This window comes from Osmerus eperlanus, chromosome 7 (genome assembly GCF_963692335.1).
Source record: "Osmerus eperlanus chromosome 7, fOsmEpe2.1, whole genome shotgun sequence".
In the NCBI taxonomy this organism is placed as follows: Eukaryota; Metazoa; Chordata; class Actinopteri; order Osmeriformes; family Osmeridae; genus Osmerus; species Osmerus eperlanus.
In genome coordinates this window covers 4,867,044-4,881,751 of record NC_085024.1, presented here as the reverse complement: position 1 = coordinate 4,881,751, position 14,708 = coordinate 4,867,044, and positions in this window count along the sequence as shown.

Below are 14,708 nucleotides of genomic sequence, written 5' to 3'. Positions count from 1 at the left end.
TCGGTGCCAAAAGCCACATATGCTGAACCACCGATGGTCCAAATTGGCAAGAAGCCGATCTGAACTGTCTCCACATTAGTGACGCATGTAGTGAACACGCTCTCTAAAATAATCGCTGCATGTCTTTAAAACATCCAGCAGGTGTCTCTCTTGACCAAGCATCGTTCAGGAAAGGCCATAATAAACGCCCATAGATGGGCGTTCAAGGGAAAAAAGGGGCTTGGTTTTTTTTGGGTGAAGCTGCATAATAGCACGAGCTGCGATTGTGAAAGAACAGCAGAGCCTGTGAGCACGGACGCATACTCGGGAGATATCTGGGACAGGCACCGACAGCAGCAGCGTCCTTCTCATATCTCATGTACAGTGCATTTGGAAAACATTTCAGATCATAAGAAGATTATTTCTAAATCAAGACACGGAAGAAGAAGGCGTGAAAATGGGACATACGGTGTTACCCATAATGATGGCTATATTGTCCCATTGCGTTTGGGAAAACGTCGAGGTAGGCTCTGACAGATATCTAACTGATATCTTTGATCATTATTGTGACCGTTGACGTTATAGTTATCCGGGGAATGTCTATGATTTTGCTGACAGTGATGTTTGTAAATGTTTATATCGATATCACCACGTCATGAATAACAATTATTCGTGTCTTTTTTGCTGACACGCACCGTTATCTTGGACAGATTTAATTTGCAAATGTATGCGCGAGCACTGTCAGCTGATAAATTGCATGTCAACAAGAGGGATGGTGCATTAAATCGACTAAATGTTTTGTCTCACGGAGGACTGCCAGTTGAAATATAAGATGTAAATAGGCCCCACTCAGCTGTTTTATTATTCTAAGGCCTAACTACCATAACATTTTCTATCAGCCTCTCCCAGTTCTGAGATAGAGATAGAGAGGGAGAGAAAGCGAGAGGAGTAATTGAGTAGGTGAATCCCACCTGGGATCTTGCCTTGACAAATATACTGCCTTGGGTGTGGGGCACACTGTATACATCGTTGGAGAGTCCTGCTTGTGATAAAGGAATAACCATGATCTTAATTTTTGTTTAATATTTCTCATTATGTAGCCTACTGTGTAGGCCTACCTATATGCTATGAGGCCTTTGTAGCCCACAGCCATTTGTGCAACCTACTGTATTGCGTACTATGATAATGATGTTTCGGATGGTCGTGTACCACCACAGGTAATGTGTAGATTCATTGTAATTTGTAGAGAAATTCATTTGGAAAATGTTAGTACCTGGGTCAGGCATGACATGGCCTTAATCTTCTGAGGATCACTTAGCTGGTTAAAAAAAGAATATTGTTTTTGACAAACGTTTGAGGCACCTGTGCTTTGTTTGTAAGCTCAATAGGTTCCACTTTCCCTGTGAGCTGACACAAACCTTCTATGACACCAACAGTTTGACCTTAACTATTAAACCAGCAGTTTATTTTCAATCTTTGAAACATTCAAAGAATATACTGTGGGCCAAGAGGCATTTTTCTGTCGGAAGCGGTCCATGAACCTGGGTTTGAGAAACACTCGTGTAGGTTATCCTGGCTCCCAGAACTAGCAGCATCAAGGTGTCTGTCTGGGATAGGAATCCCAAATGAGACACACAGCAGGCCGTCGAGCTGCCTGTGGCACTCATGTCAGAGATATGGCATTCACAGCCTGTTCTACAGCTGGGACTAAAGAGGAGTCGAGAACAGCCTGCAATGGACGCCGGGCATATCTAAAAGCTGTCTGTGCACCTCATTTACCAGCCTTTTTTAACAATTAACTGAGCATTTTCAACTATCAGGACTGTTGGTTATGTTGTTGCCGTGGTCTTCTGAAGCATCATATGCAGATCCTCCACGGACAGATTGAGCTCATTACTGAAGGAAATACTGCCGTTCTTCGAAATTATACTCTTGGTCAAATCGAATATTGTTGCATTGCCTTGCCTGGTGTCTGGTGAAGAAAGGGAGATTGTGTGAGGAAGTAGGATATCCATTCAAATGGATGTTCATTCGATTCCTGATTTCCAATTGGGCCCCGAAGTAGGTGAAAGTCATCCATGTGGGTTTCCTGAGGTCAGGATAGGACATGTGGCCCACCTCTCTGTGCCTGTAGGAGTGTGTGACCCTGGGTTGTTCTGGGGACGGATCAATATGCCGACAGGCACGATCACACTGCCGCTACTAAAACTCGCATGTGTGACAGGTTAATTGTTATGTCCCTGTAGTGCCATTATTGCAATGCTGAGATCCTTCTATAAATGTACCACCGGGTTAATGGAACGGCAGCGGATAATGGATGAACGCTTTTGGGACTCCAGTAAGTTCTGACGGTTTAGCGGTGGTCCCATTGTGCCTGGCCTCTATCAGACAGCCCCCGGCTGTGTCGATGCGTCAGAGGAGGCATCCAGGTACCGGGCACGGTTCCAGTTTGCTACCCTGAGCCCTCAGCCCCAAGACATGCTAGGGGGAGGGAGGGGTGAGTGAGTGAGTGAGTGAGTCATGGCAGTTTAGACCAGAGCTCCTAAACGGATAAACCCAACATGTACCCGAAAACAAGAAGAGACCTGTCATTCCGGGTGTCTGAACATAAGGTTGCAGCATCACTGGGGACCTGATCATAAGTAACTCCCCTGCATCCCCTGTTATTCTCTAATGCGGGTACATTGTTTGCTCAGCTGCTCCTATCAGCGATTTCACCTGCTCTGTGTCGTACCACTGCTCCAGTCTGTGCATGCCCTTGAGAGAGCTCCTCGAAGATACCCAGGTGTGTGTGTGTAGTTTGTGTGTGTGTGTGTGTAGTTTTCCTCCAGACGTAAAGAGGATTAGCTAGATGTTTATTTATTAGCTACAGTACATTTGCTGTTGCTCGTCGGTATTTATTAGCTATGAAGCTCTTTTTTCCTCGGGTAATAATTCCTCTAACAGCCTTAGGAGGATTATATTTCTGCTGAGGAACTGGCTTTCACTCCTCTCGAGGAGACCTGCACATCCAGTCTGAAGGTTTACATCTCAGATTAAACTCTGAAAGCCATGGCTCAGGATTACACCATGGTATTAGGCCTCATAAAACTGAATGCTGGCTTGAATTAATTTATTTTGACGCTTGAATAGAGAAAATGGGCTCCGTGACTCAATACCGTGTTACCGTACAGTAATGGCTACAGACCTGAATTGTTTACCTCGATGCCCTGTGTCATCGTGGAGCTTCGCTAACATGCTGTGATGTTATTATGACCCATATGTTGGTCATCCACGGTTTTTATGAGTTTGTCTCTCAGTACATGCTTTGGCTTTGAGGATATTGAGGCTCCTGTGTTGAGCTAATCGACACCGTGACATACTGTGGCAGCAGGTCAGCTATTAGATAGTCACCCCATTGTATCCTCCTGACTCATACAGGAAAAGGTCATCAAAAGGTGACAGTAATGAGCCTTGACAATGACAGCTTGGTGTAAAATATCTCTAGTGGTTCCCTTTTCCGTGTGTGTGTGTGTGTGTGTGTGTGTGTGTGTCTGTGTGTTTTACCAATATTAAAGATTTTTACTCCCTGTCATATTGCACAACCAGGTTGCTGGTTCTGCAGATCATTTCCAGCAGTTAAAGGGATTGAGGGGAGGCAAAGGGCTTTGGTGGCCCAGCTCTGCATTTATCTATCAAGATAAATGACTGCAGTGAGAAGCACTCCAATCCAGCTCAGCGGCAGAGGCACCAGGCACTGGGAGACGCAGAAACAAACCTACCCAGCCCTCATAAACCCACTCCAGCAAATCACGGGAGGGAGGTGGGGGAGAGAGAGGGGACGTGGTGGGCGGGGGAGGACGAGAGGGAGGGGGGACATGAGGGGCAGGGGAGGAAGCGAGGGAGGGGGGAGAGAAAGGGGAGACATGGGGGGGGGGGGGGCAGGAGAGGAAGAGAGGGAGGGGGGGGAGAGAGGTGGTATAGATGGGATACTGAGGAGGATACAGGAGGCATTTTAAAGGGGAAGGATGCAGACGAACTTAAAGGGGTGACTTGCTAAAGGAATGCGTTAGCGGCCTCGTTCCCCCACAGGGATGGCAGGCCCTTTTATTGGAACACAAACACAGGAACTCCCTTCCTTCCTTCCTTGTCTGCTTGTGACTGCAGCTCAGGGGAGTTTTGTACAAACAGATAGCCAGTCCCCTCTCTCTCTCTCTCTCTCTCTCTCTCTCTCTCTCTCTCTCTCACTCTCTCTCTCTCTCTCTCTCTCTCTCTCTCTCTCTCTCTCTCTCTCTCTCTCTCTCTCTCTCTCTCTCTCTCTCTCTCTCTCTCTCTCTCTCTCTCTCTCTCTCTCTCTCTCTCTCTCTCTCTCTCATCTCTCTCTCTCTCTCTCTCTCTCTCTCTCTCTCTCTCTCTCTCTCTCTCTCTCTCTCTCATTTAATTAATTTCAGAGCCAGGAGATAATCAGGTTTCACTAATGGTTTCCCGTGTGCTTGCTGTGCTCTACCATGCTTATGTGCCAGCGGGCATGTAAGACCGTTTTATTGTACTGCATCCTTCTCCCTCCTCTGGTTCTTGCATCCTCTCCCGAGCGTTTGAAGTAGTGGAGCGACGCCTGGACGAAATCCTGCACAGTCACTGTGAGACGAAAGCCGCGCTCATTCAAAGAGGCATGCGATGAAAGGACATCCGTGAACGTGCCTCGGCAATCAAGCCGTTACCAACGGTGACAGCTGAATGAAAGGCATGTCGGGGGGGGGGGGGGGTGTTCTAACGAGAGCCGTGGGCTATGCGTGCAGACAACGGCACACATGGAAGCACAGCTCTCTGTTGTGCGGTTACAGGAATCCGGCCAGAGTCTCATACTTAACACTCGCAGCAAGAGTTGAGAGGGTTCAAAGGAGGAACCGAAGAATCCCCGAAGTGTTGAGTTTAAGTGTGTCTGGGACGCTCGCGGGGGAGTGAGTGGGGGCCGCGTACACACTCATACCCACCCAGATCACGTCCAGCCCTGTGCCAGTCAGGGGTCTGGCAGGGCCCAGATAGCGGGCCAGCCCCAGGTCCCTGCGTGCCACACCGCTGGCTCGCTAAGCCTAACGGGCTGAATCTCTGCAGTGAGTCTGGAGCCGGGGAGAAAGGATCCGTTCGTCCCTGCAAGGAGCAGTGGGAGGCCTCTGAACAGACGCCCACGCTGAACATCTGCAGCGCGCCGATAACATTTGTCCTCCGTGTTTGGAAGGAGAGAGGGCAAGAGGAGGCGAGAGAGAATGGCTAATGAGACCAGAGGAGAGGGAGGAGGGAGAGAGAGTACGGGGCATGGAGATGAGGGGAGATGGCGGTGGTGGCGGCGGTGGTGGTGGTGTAGGGGGGAGAGAGGCTTACATGTCAGGGTGTTATGGGAGACCGTAAACCCCTGGGGCTCCAAGCGTCCGGCAAGGCCTGGTGATTCATCTCTGTCACCTAGATGTATTCACAGGTGGCCCCGGAGTGGGAGGATGGGGGGGGGGGGGGGGGGGGGGGGGGGAATGAACACAATGAACCTGCTGCACGCCACAGCACCCAACTCCAACCCAGCCTGTCCTCAAAAAGGGACCCACGAAGGTAGATGGCTCCTTCTGCTCATTTCCATGTTGGGCCTCCGCCTGGCCGCAGGGGGTTGGAGGCTGGGGAGATGAGGATTGGAGGCTGGGGGGATGGAACTTGAGACTGGATACAGCGGGCTAGACACCTGAAGCTGGAGGCTAGAGGCTGGGAGCCCGCACCTATGACCTAGAGGCTACGATAGAGGCTTCCAGCAAATGGGAAGGGGGCAGGGTCCGAGGCCGATATTATCATTCCACAGGCGATGGCTGGATGGTTCCATTTAGCAGACGCTCTTATCCAGAGCGGTTGTCCTCTCGTTCCAGCTCCTGTCCAGAGGGAAGCAGCCACGCTCAGTGGACACAGCAGCCAGCTAACAGCAGCCCTGGCACAAGCAGCGGGCATACCACTGGTTCATTTCATCTCCCAGTTACACACACACACACACACACAAGAATACTGATGTGCTATGGCAAAAGAGGCTGTGACAAGTTAATATGCTTCTGCAAAGATGCACACGCACAGAACAGTGTGTAGAAAGACAGAAAGTAATTGTGACACAGAGCCAGTGATTATTCAAGCACTGTGCCTAGACACACACACACACACACCCAGGTGCATATTTACACACGCCAAGGAACACGCACTCATAAAGGCTCCCAAAGCGCAAACACACTCCCGGTAACACACCCATGCACACTCCCAGTAACACACTCACACACACTGCTTTATAAAGATGGCACACTGCGGTAGCGGCATCAATTATTGAAGGCCCTGGAAAGGTCCGGACTCTCGCTTGTCGGCTGCGCTCTGGCACCATGTCATGCCCCCCCCCCCCCCCTATAGCCCAGTATATCCCATTTCCTCTCCTTACCAGGCACAGCTCACTCCCCAACTTTTGATCCTTTTGATAGTTGTGACATTCTATCCTTTCTGCATCACTCCCCCATACCCCTCTTCAAGCCTCTCCTCTTCCTCGCACCCCCAGTCCTCCTTCCCCTACCTCCCCCCGTGTCCTCCCCCCTCCTCCGTGGTGTCTCTCCGTGGACCCTGTCGCACCAGGAACGCCTCCCTTTCTCATGTATACTTTGTTTGCTCGTGAAATATTCATCCTCCTCGCCCACCCTCCGTTCTCTCCCTCGAGCTGCCCCCCTCCCTTCCCATCCCTCTCTCTTTCCCCTCCCTGAAAGACACGCAGTCGCTCTGCGGCCACGTCTGGTGGCCCGCCTTCCGTCTTCGGCGAAAATGACGCGACCTAACAGCCTCTCTCTCGGTCCGTGTTCCAATCACGGGAACAACGGTGCCATACGTACAGGGAACATGAACATGACAGGTCTGGTGATTTCTCCCAGCGCATATCCCATTGTCTGCCTTTCACCGGCGACAGGGCCGACTCCCCCAACCCAACACAGGAGTGTGCTTACAGACCACCCACTCCCCCTCCCCACTCATCTCTCCCTCCCCACTCCCTCTCTCCTCTCCCCCTTCCCACTCCTCCCCACACTGGTTCCAAGGCTAGAGATACAAGCCGAGGGTTATTAACACTCGAGGACAAACGCCTGATGAAAGGACTCAGGTGCTGCCGAGATTGTGTTTTTAATAACTGACAGGATTTGAACCGGGAGGGAGGGAGGGAGGGAGGGAGGGCACTGAGCACTGTCTCTATCTGTCTCTCCACCCAGGGTCACAGTCCTTTCATTGCATGCAATCAGAAGGTATTCAGACCTGCAACGCTGACAAATTAGATATTCTACTTTCTGGCCCCAAAAAAGAAATTTTTTAATAAAGGACCAAGCCTAAATGGAACTTCCAGGCCCAGCGAGGGTCCTTTTACAGATTGTCTGAATGATTAAACCATGCTTTCCCCCAATCTGACAGTCTGTGGGGACATTAGGGCCTGAGGAAATGAGATAACACAAATATTTAATCTACTGAGTGATTCTGGAGCTAGGAGCTGCAGACTGAGCTGAACACATTATCTCCCCAGAGTGGCCTGGTCAGAAGAAACACTCTGTGGGGCAGGACAGGACATGTCATACTGGTATTGTCTCTAGCACACCGCTCCCATTTCTCCTCGTGGCTTCTGTGTCTTCTGTGTTCCGATTGCATGAAGATGCCAGTCTGACAATCCAGTTCGGCAGAATCGATATGTGGAGAGAGGAATGTGCTTAAGCAGTACAGAACTCTGGGTTATTTGAGTGACTTTAGTCAGAAACGTCAGATTAGGGAGTCAGGTGGCTGAGCGGTTAGAGAATCGGGCTAGTAAACAGAAGGTCGCTGTGTCAATGACGTTGTGTCCTTGGGCAAGGCACTTCACCTTACTTGTCTCGGGGGAATGTACCTGTACTTACTGTAAGTCGCTCTGGATAAGAGCATCTGCTAAATGACTAAATGTAAATTAGATTGGATGTTAAATTGACACGGTTTGCGATTTCTATAGATGTGTTGGATTCATTCAAGCACTTAGGATGAATTGTTCTCTAAGCGAAAGCATTTATTGTGCAGTTTGTGGTATTGAGGTTGTGTCTAGAAACCGTATCACAGGGATATGCTACTCTTTCATAATGTGCCGTAGCGTGATACCGTGTGTGTGTGTGTGTGTGTCTCTGTGTGTTCATTTGATTCAGTGAACAGATTTGGATGGAGAGAAAGTAAAGTGATGTAGAAGAAGGGAGGATCCAGACTGTTTTAATGGAGAATGTTTGGCCCTGAGGCAAGGGAACAGAAGGGATGTGACACATGATTAGGACTGGTGATGTACTGATTCACTGTGACTAGCTTTGCCCCTGGCCAGCTGGGTGCAGGCGAGGGATTACAGCAAGAGATCTGACCTCCAGATTTCATCCCTTTCTCAACAGATTGAGAGTGCTGCTTCACGATGGCTGCAGATCACAGAGGCTTCGCTGTAATCTGCAGCTCACGGCTCATTGTCATTAGTCCTGAACAAAAGGGGGTTATTTTTCAAATTATTTTCTTCCCTCTATAAAAAGGAACTTATTAGAAGCTTGAGATGGATATCTGATGTAAAATCAATAATTAGGTCCAACAACTAGATCTCTGTTCTTAACTTAATAAAAATGAATAAGACAAGGATTAAATGGCCCTGTTTGTTCCCTTTACTAAATGAAAATGTACAGTTCGGCATGACCACTTGAGTTGGCGTGTAAACAAGCAAGCTGACAGTAATCCCCAAACCTAACTAACCATTAATGCAGCCTCCATGTCTGAGGGTGTATCACTGAACAGCACATGTGAAGACTCAATAATCACAGACTGAGGGAAAGGGAGACACTCAGAAAGAGAAATAGAGAGGGGGGAGAGAGGAGAGGGGGAGGGAGGTAAAGAGAAAGAGAGAGAGAGAGAGAGAGAGAGAGAGAGAGAGAGAGAGAGAGAAAGGAGGGGGGGAGGTAGAGAGAGAGAGAGGCCAAGTGGCATGTTTGAAATTCTGCAGGGAGCCAGTTGCTACGGTAACAGGGAAGGTAGCCGGCTCCGGTGGGAGGTGTTTCCACGGCAACCGGCCTCGGTGGCCAAGTGATGCTGCTGAGAGGGAAAAAGAAGAAGGCAGGCGAGCGAGGGAGGGAGGGAGGGAGAGGTGGAAGGGTAGAAAATGTATGCGTAAGTGTATGATACAAGGGGGGAGATGACGGATGAGAGGAATCTGATGAAAAACGTGTGTGTGTGCCGTGATGCACTGTTTCATTAGTTAGTCCTCCATCAGAGCATCCGCTCTGCATGGAAATTTCCTTCCTGCCTGACAAAAGGCTGAGGTCTGGGTTCCCCTGGCCTCTCCTTGGCCTCTCCTTGGCCTCACCTTGGCCTCACCTTGGCCTCACCTTGGCCTCTCCTTGGCCTCTCCTTGGCCTCTCCTTGGCCTCCACACTGGGGCTCGACAGACACAATCACCTCTCCAGGCCTTAGCACAGGGCCCCAGCCTCAACCTCAGCCTCCCTTTCAACCCAGCCTCCAGCCTCAGCCCCGCTCTCCCAACCCCAGCCTCCTTCCCAACCCTGGCTCCCTCCCCAGCCTCGGCCCCGCTCTCCCAGCCCCAGCCTCCCTCTCACCCTGGCTTCCTCCCCAGCCTCGGCCCCCCCCCCTCCCAGCCCCAGCCTCCCTCCCACCCTGGCTCCCTCCCCAGCCTCGGCCCCGCTCTCCCAGCCCCAGCCTCCCTCTCACCCTGGCTCCCTCCCCAGCCTTGGCCCCCTCCCTCCCACCCTGGCTCCCTCCCCAGCCTCGGCCCCCGTCTCCCAGCCCCAGCCTCCCTCTCACCCTGGCTCCCTCCCCAGCCTTGGCCCCCTCCCTCCCACCCTGGCTCCCTCCCCAGCCTCGGCCCCCGTCTCCCAGCCCCTATTCCTCAACCTGCTGTTCATTAAAAGCTCATTAGCAGCTCCTTCATTACCATGAACAATGTGCCATGCACGTCGCCGTGGCAGCCGCAGCATGAGGGACGGTGAGGGCCAGTCAGAGGGGATACCCCTGCCATGTCCTCTCAGTAGGAGCTGCGGTCCTCGGGCATTCTCCAGCCTCGCAGAGGCCATCTCCCCCAGAGAGGACCATGTGTGACCATGGAAACAGTGCCACGTGTCAACATGGAACGCACGGCAACAGGGCAGCAGATTGTGTGTGAAGTGGGACGACTGGTGGCGGTGGGAGAGTGGGTTGGCGGGGGGCGAGGTGAGAGGGGCGGTGTTATTTTTATCCTGTATGCGCCACCTCTTAGCCGGCACCGTCACCACCAGACCCAGCCCCCCCCTCTGCCAGACACCTCCCGTGAAAGCATACGCCCTCCAAAATACAGCTGCCACACGGACACCACAGACGACTCGAGGGACGTGGTCCGAATCTTCCTGTACTTTAGCGGGCATCCGTGTGAGTCGATCAAATGAAAAGGGAGATGGTTGGGGGGGGATAGATGGATGGACAGATGAAGGCTTGCGGTGGCCGTCCCCGCGTTAGCGGCAGCCTTTCCTCCGAGGGCCTGGGAGATCAAGCAGAAGCACATTGCAGTGCCACATCCCGATATTAAATATGCACTGCCCGCGCCCCCCCCCCCCCCCCCCTGGGATGCCGGGAGAGAGCGGGATTGGGGGATGCGCGGCGTTCAGAGAGAAATATCACCGAGAGAAAAAGCGAGCGGAGAGTGGAGTTGTGGGGGAAGCGACGCGACACGAAGATGTGGTTTTAAGAGGGGGCAGAAAACGTGTTACTCACAGAGAGGACTCCGACACTGGTGGCAGTCGCATCCAAGCCGGAGAGAGCAGAGTCGATGAGCAGCAGCCAAGGCTTGACGTGACGGATGACAGATGACGGGGGGGGGGGGGGAGGGAGGGAGGGAGGAGGCACGGGAAAGATCTAGGGGCGGGGGTGACACAAAAGACACCGAACTTGGTGACGGGGTGTGCCTGGATTGTGGGAAGAAGCCTGTGTCTAATATACTGTAACTGAATACCTGGTTCATTTCGACTAAATGGGACCTCATTTAGAAGCTTCCCGTCCCCGTAAAATCAGTTAAACAGATGGTTTAAAAGAGCATTATAACGTGGTATGAATATCCCAAGTTGCCTCTGTAGGCTACAGGGAACCACCACAATGGCACCTGTTTGTAAAAGAAAAAAGAGAAAGAAAGGGCTTAGTTTCGTATTCATCCTTCCCAAATCCAGTCTCATGCAATTCCCTAATCTTCGGTAACCTGCTAAGAAAAGCAGACGTTTCCAAAGGAGGATTACCGATTTCACAGTGATAACAACGCCGGTTGAAAGGCCGGTTGTCTGTCGGGCGGTGAGACGGAGGGCCACTGATTCGTAACGCTCAGATGGAAGAGAATTTGAGAGCTGCAGCTCAATCCGCCTGAGGGATCCTGTAGCCTACTGTAGATGGATCCTGTACTGCTGACAGATGTGGAGGCCAGCTGTGGTCTGCTTTAAATACAGCTGTGGTATCTTTAATACACGGCTGCTACCGAACTCCATAGCTGGTATTTTCCTAGGCATCGTCGTCGCGTGTATCACGCGAGGATGTTTAATGAAGATAATGTCTTTCAATTTAGTAGCTACTTATGCATATACCTGGGATAATACTGGGAGTCCGGTGGCTGAGCGGTGAGGGAACCGGGCTAGTAATCTGAAGGTTGCCAGTTCGATTCCCGTTCGATTCCCAGTTCGATTCCCGTCCGTGCAAAATGACGTTGTGTCCTTGGGCTCAACATTAGACTGTTTCAGAAGGATCGCAGTGCTCAAATCGGAGTTAAGCTTTTGATTCCTTAAATCTTTTGAGGTAGCACTGAGCTTGGAATCACAGATGTAATCGTTACACAATTCACTACATTAAATGGCGACATACCCATTTCGTGATCGTCACTGTCTGCATGTTGAACACAAGGGGCCTTTCTTTGAAAATGTATTTGGAAGCGCTTAAGGCTTTATTTCGGCAGATGTGGTCAGCTTTTCATTTGTTTTCTCTACGTCTGTCAGACAAACCACAGCAGTGATTTTGTCTTCATTTTTCCCTTTCTTAAAACTGATTTCACGGAGATTTGATGCCGTTTTCTCCGAACACTTGTTAGTCAGCTCAGGCTTTTTCAGTGGGGATTCATCGGGTGGCGCGAGAGGAATGTGGAAAGAGCATGTTCAACTTATTGTGCTTCTATGTTTTTGTTTCAGAGCTCCGGACAGAACGCACGCATTAACCGTGCCCACTTCGTGCACTGTTTGTTATCGGTGGTGATGACGCCCCGTGACTCAGAAGGAGACGTGTGTCAGGACGTGGGAGAAAGAGAGGGTGGTTAGCACCATATCGAGACATTCTCAATAACAGTAGAGCTGTTACCCCTAACAACCAAGAGTCAGGGAGAAACCTGCGTACAGAATAGGTCTTGCTGTCACTCGGGTTTTAATTTGGATTTTATTTTCATGCTGACGCATGTCTTGCTCCTGTGTTGGATTGTTTTGTCCTTTACAAAGTAAAGAATAAGTATGATTCAATAACGCAAAGCTTGGGAATGGTGCATAGGGGATGTAGCAACCAATGCAGTCGTGCCCGTACAGGCACGACTGCTGGCGTGTCCTATTGTTTATCTGCGTCGAGTGTGGGCGCGTATGTGTATAACCAGGTTTGCGTTATTGTGAGTGAGTCACGCCTGTAGCCATCTGTTTGAGAGAGGGAGCCGTGGGACAGAGCGTCGTCCGTGAGTGGCCTTCGCTAGTAGCCTTCGCGAGTAGCCTCCATTCTTGTGGGCGAGGACCCTTATGCAGTCTGCTGGTGTGTGGGGGACCTGCTAACAATGACTCCTGGAGGAGACCGGCCCCTTCGCTGCGGGGAGAGAGCTCCGTCACGACCTGCTCTGCTGACTGTTTGCCTGCCAGGCCCAGTCTGGAGTGCGACTCCACGTCAAGATAAACAGGGAACGAATCGGTCTGTGAGTAGCTGGCTGTGTAGCAACCAAGTCCAAACGCCAGTCTCCATAGACAAACAAACCAGGTGCTTGGTGAATACTATCATATGACATTGTTCAATGGCCGGCCTGTCTTCTCCTAATCTCAATAAAGTCTCTGACCACAGTGGCATCTGACTCCAGTGTAACCCCACATCTGAAATGAAATCAGATGTCACGAGGTGGGCTTTGTGTTTTTACGCCGCGGCCCTAAATGATCCCTAGGGGCTGGGATGATGATCAACCATCTGCTCCCAGTGTGACCCACCTCACCACTCCTCATGACATAACAACTTCTGCTGTTATGGCTGCGTGAAGTTGCTGGCTGTTCATTGTCAACAGCCCTCCACAGGTTTTCTGGGTTTAAAGCTAGTAGACAGAGGTGTTGATGTTCCAGCCCCACAGTCCACTTTCACTGACGGTTAGGGACGTGTGTTTGGGTCCATGTGCGACTTTGGCTTTTCTATTTCCGTCCTTCCTCTAAGTTTGGAAAGCTCTCTCTCTTTTTCTTTGTTTTTTATTAGGCAAGTGTGTTGACAAGAGGTTAGTTGAAAGCGAACCAATTTCACATTCTGTCAGCCCCAGCCCAGCCCAGCCCTGCCCAGCCCAGCCTTGCTCAGCTCACACACATTAGGAAGAGTCCTGATAGATTAGATGAATAATTAAAGACCCTGATTACAGTGATGAATGCCCCCAAATCTCTCTGACCATTTAGCACCAGTCTGGGGAGGGGTAGAACCAATGGAGGGTCTTTATGTGGGAGTGGAGGGGGGAGGGAGGGAGGGGCTGGGGAGAGCTGAGCTCAGGAGGTAGAAAAGAGGTAGGAAGATGAGAGGACACTGAGAGATGGAGGGCAGGGAGATGAGAGGAGGGAGGGAGGGAGATGAGAGGAGGGAGGGGCACCAGGACTGGCAGCCACCCTGCTATTCAGCCATCTGGACCACAAAGACACAGACGCAGAACACACTGCCTGTGTGTGTGTAAAAGCATGTATACGTGGGTGTTCTTACAAAACCGAGTGCTCATCTGTGTTGCGTACGTTGCACAGTGCATCCACGTGAGAGTTCCTGGAATCCTGCGCCTCACCCCTGTATTGGCGCCGAGCCAGCATCCAGGTTTATAAATACCCCTCATCCCCCAGGCCAGGTGGGGATTAAACCCTCAGGAGGCTCTGATCTCAGCAGTTCACCTGCCAGCCTCCTAACCCTGTCGTTAGCGCGCCGTCCGACCAGAGAACCGGCCCGCTCTGCCAAGCACACGCCAGCTTGGCCGTGTCCGAGACAGGACGGAACAGGACCGGATGCTGCCAGAGCCAGGCTCCAAAGAACAGCTCTCCCCACATTAACATTTACAGCCGCGCTGCCTTGCCTGGCCTGGCCGGGAGATTGCATCATTACATGAGATGAAGTCATCCTGCAACAAAGAGAGAAGTGGGGAGTTGGGACGGGGGCGGAGGCAAGGCGGGGGTGGGAAGGGGAATGGGGGGGGGAGGGGGAGGGGGGGGGGGACAGGTGCTGAATATTTAAATAGGTGGGCCGAGAGGAATATGGAAGAGATTGGGCCCTGCCTGGAGAGATATCCACTTGTACTGACAGGGAGATTTATGGCCAGGATATGTGTTCAGAACAGGCTCCTCTTCTCTCTTTCCTCCCCTGTACTCATTATCTGTCTGTGTGCGTGTGTGTTTGTCTGTGAGTGTGTGTGTGCGTGCGTGCGCGCCTGTGTGTGACCTGCGCTGCAGCCT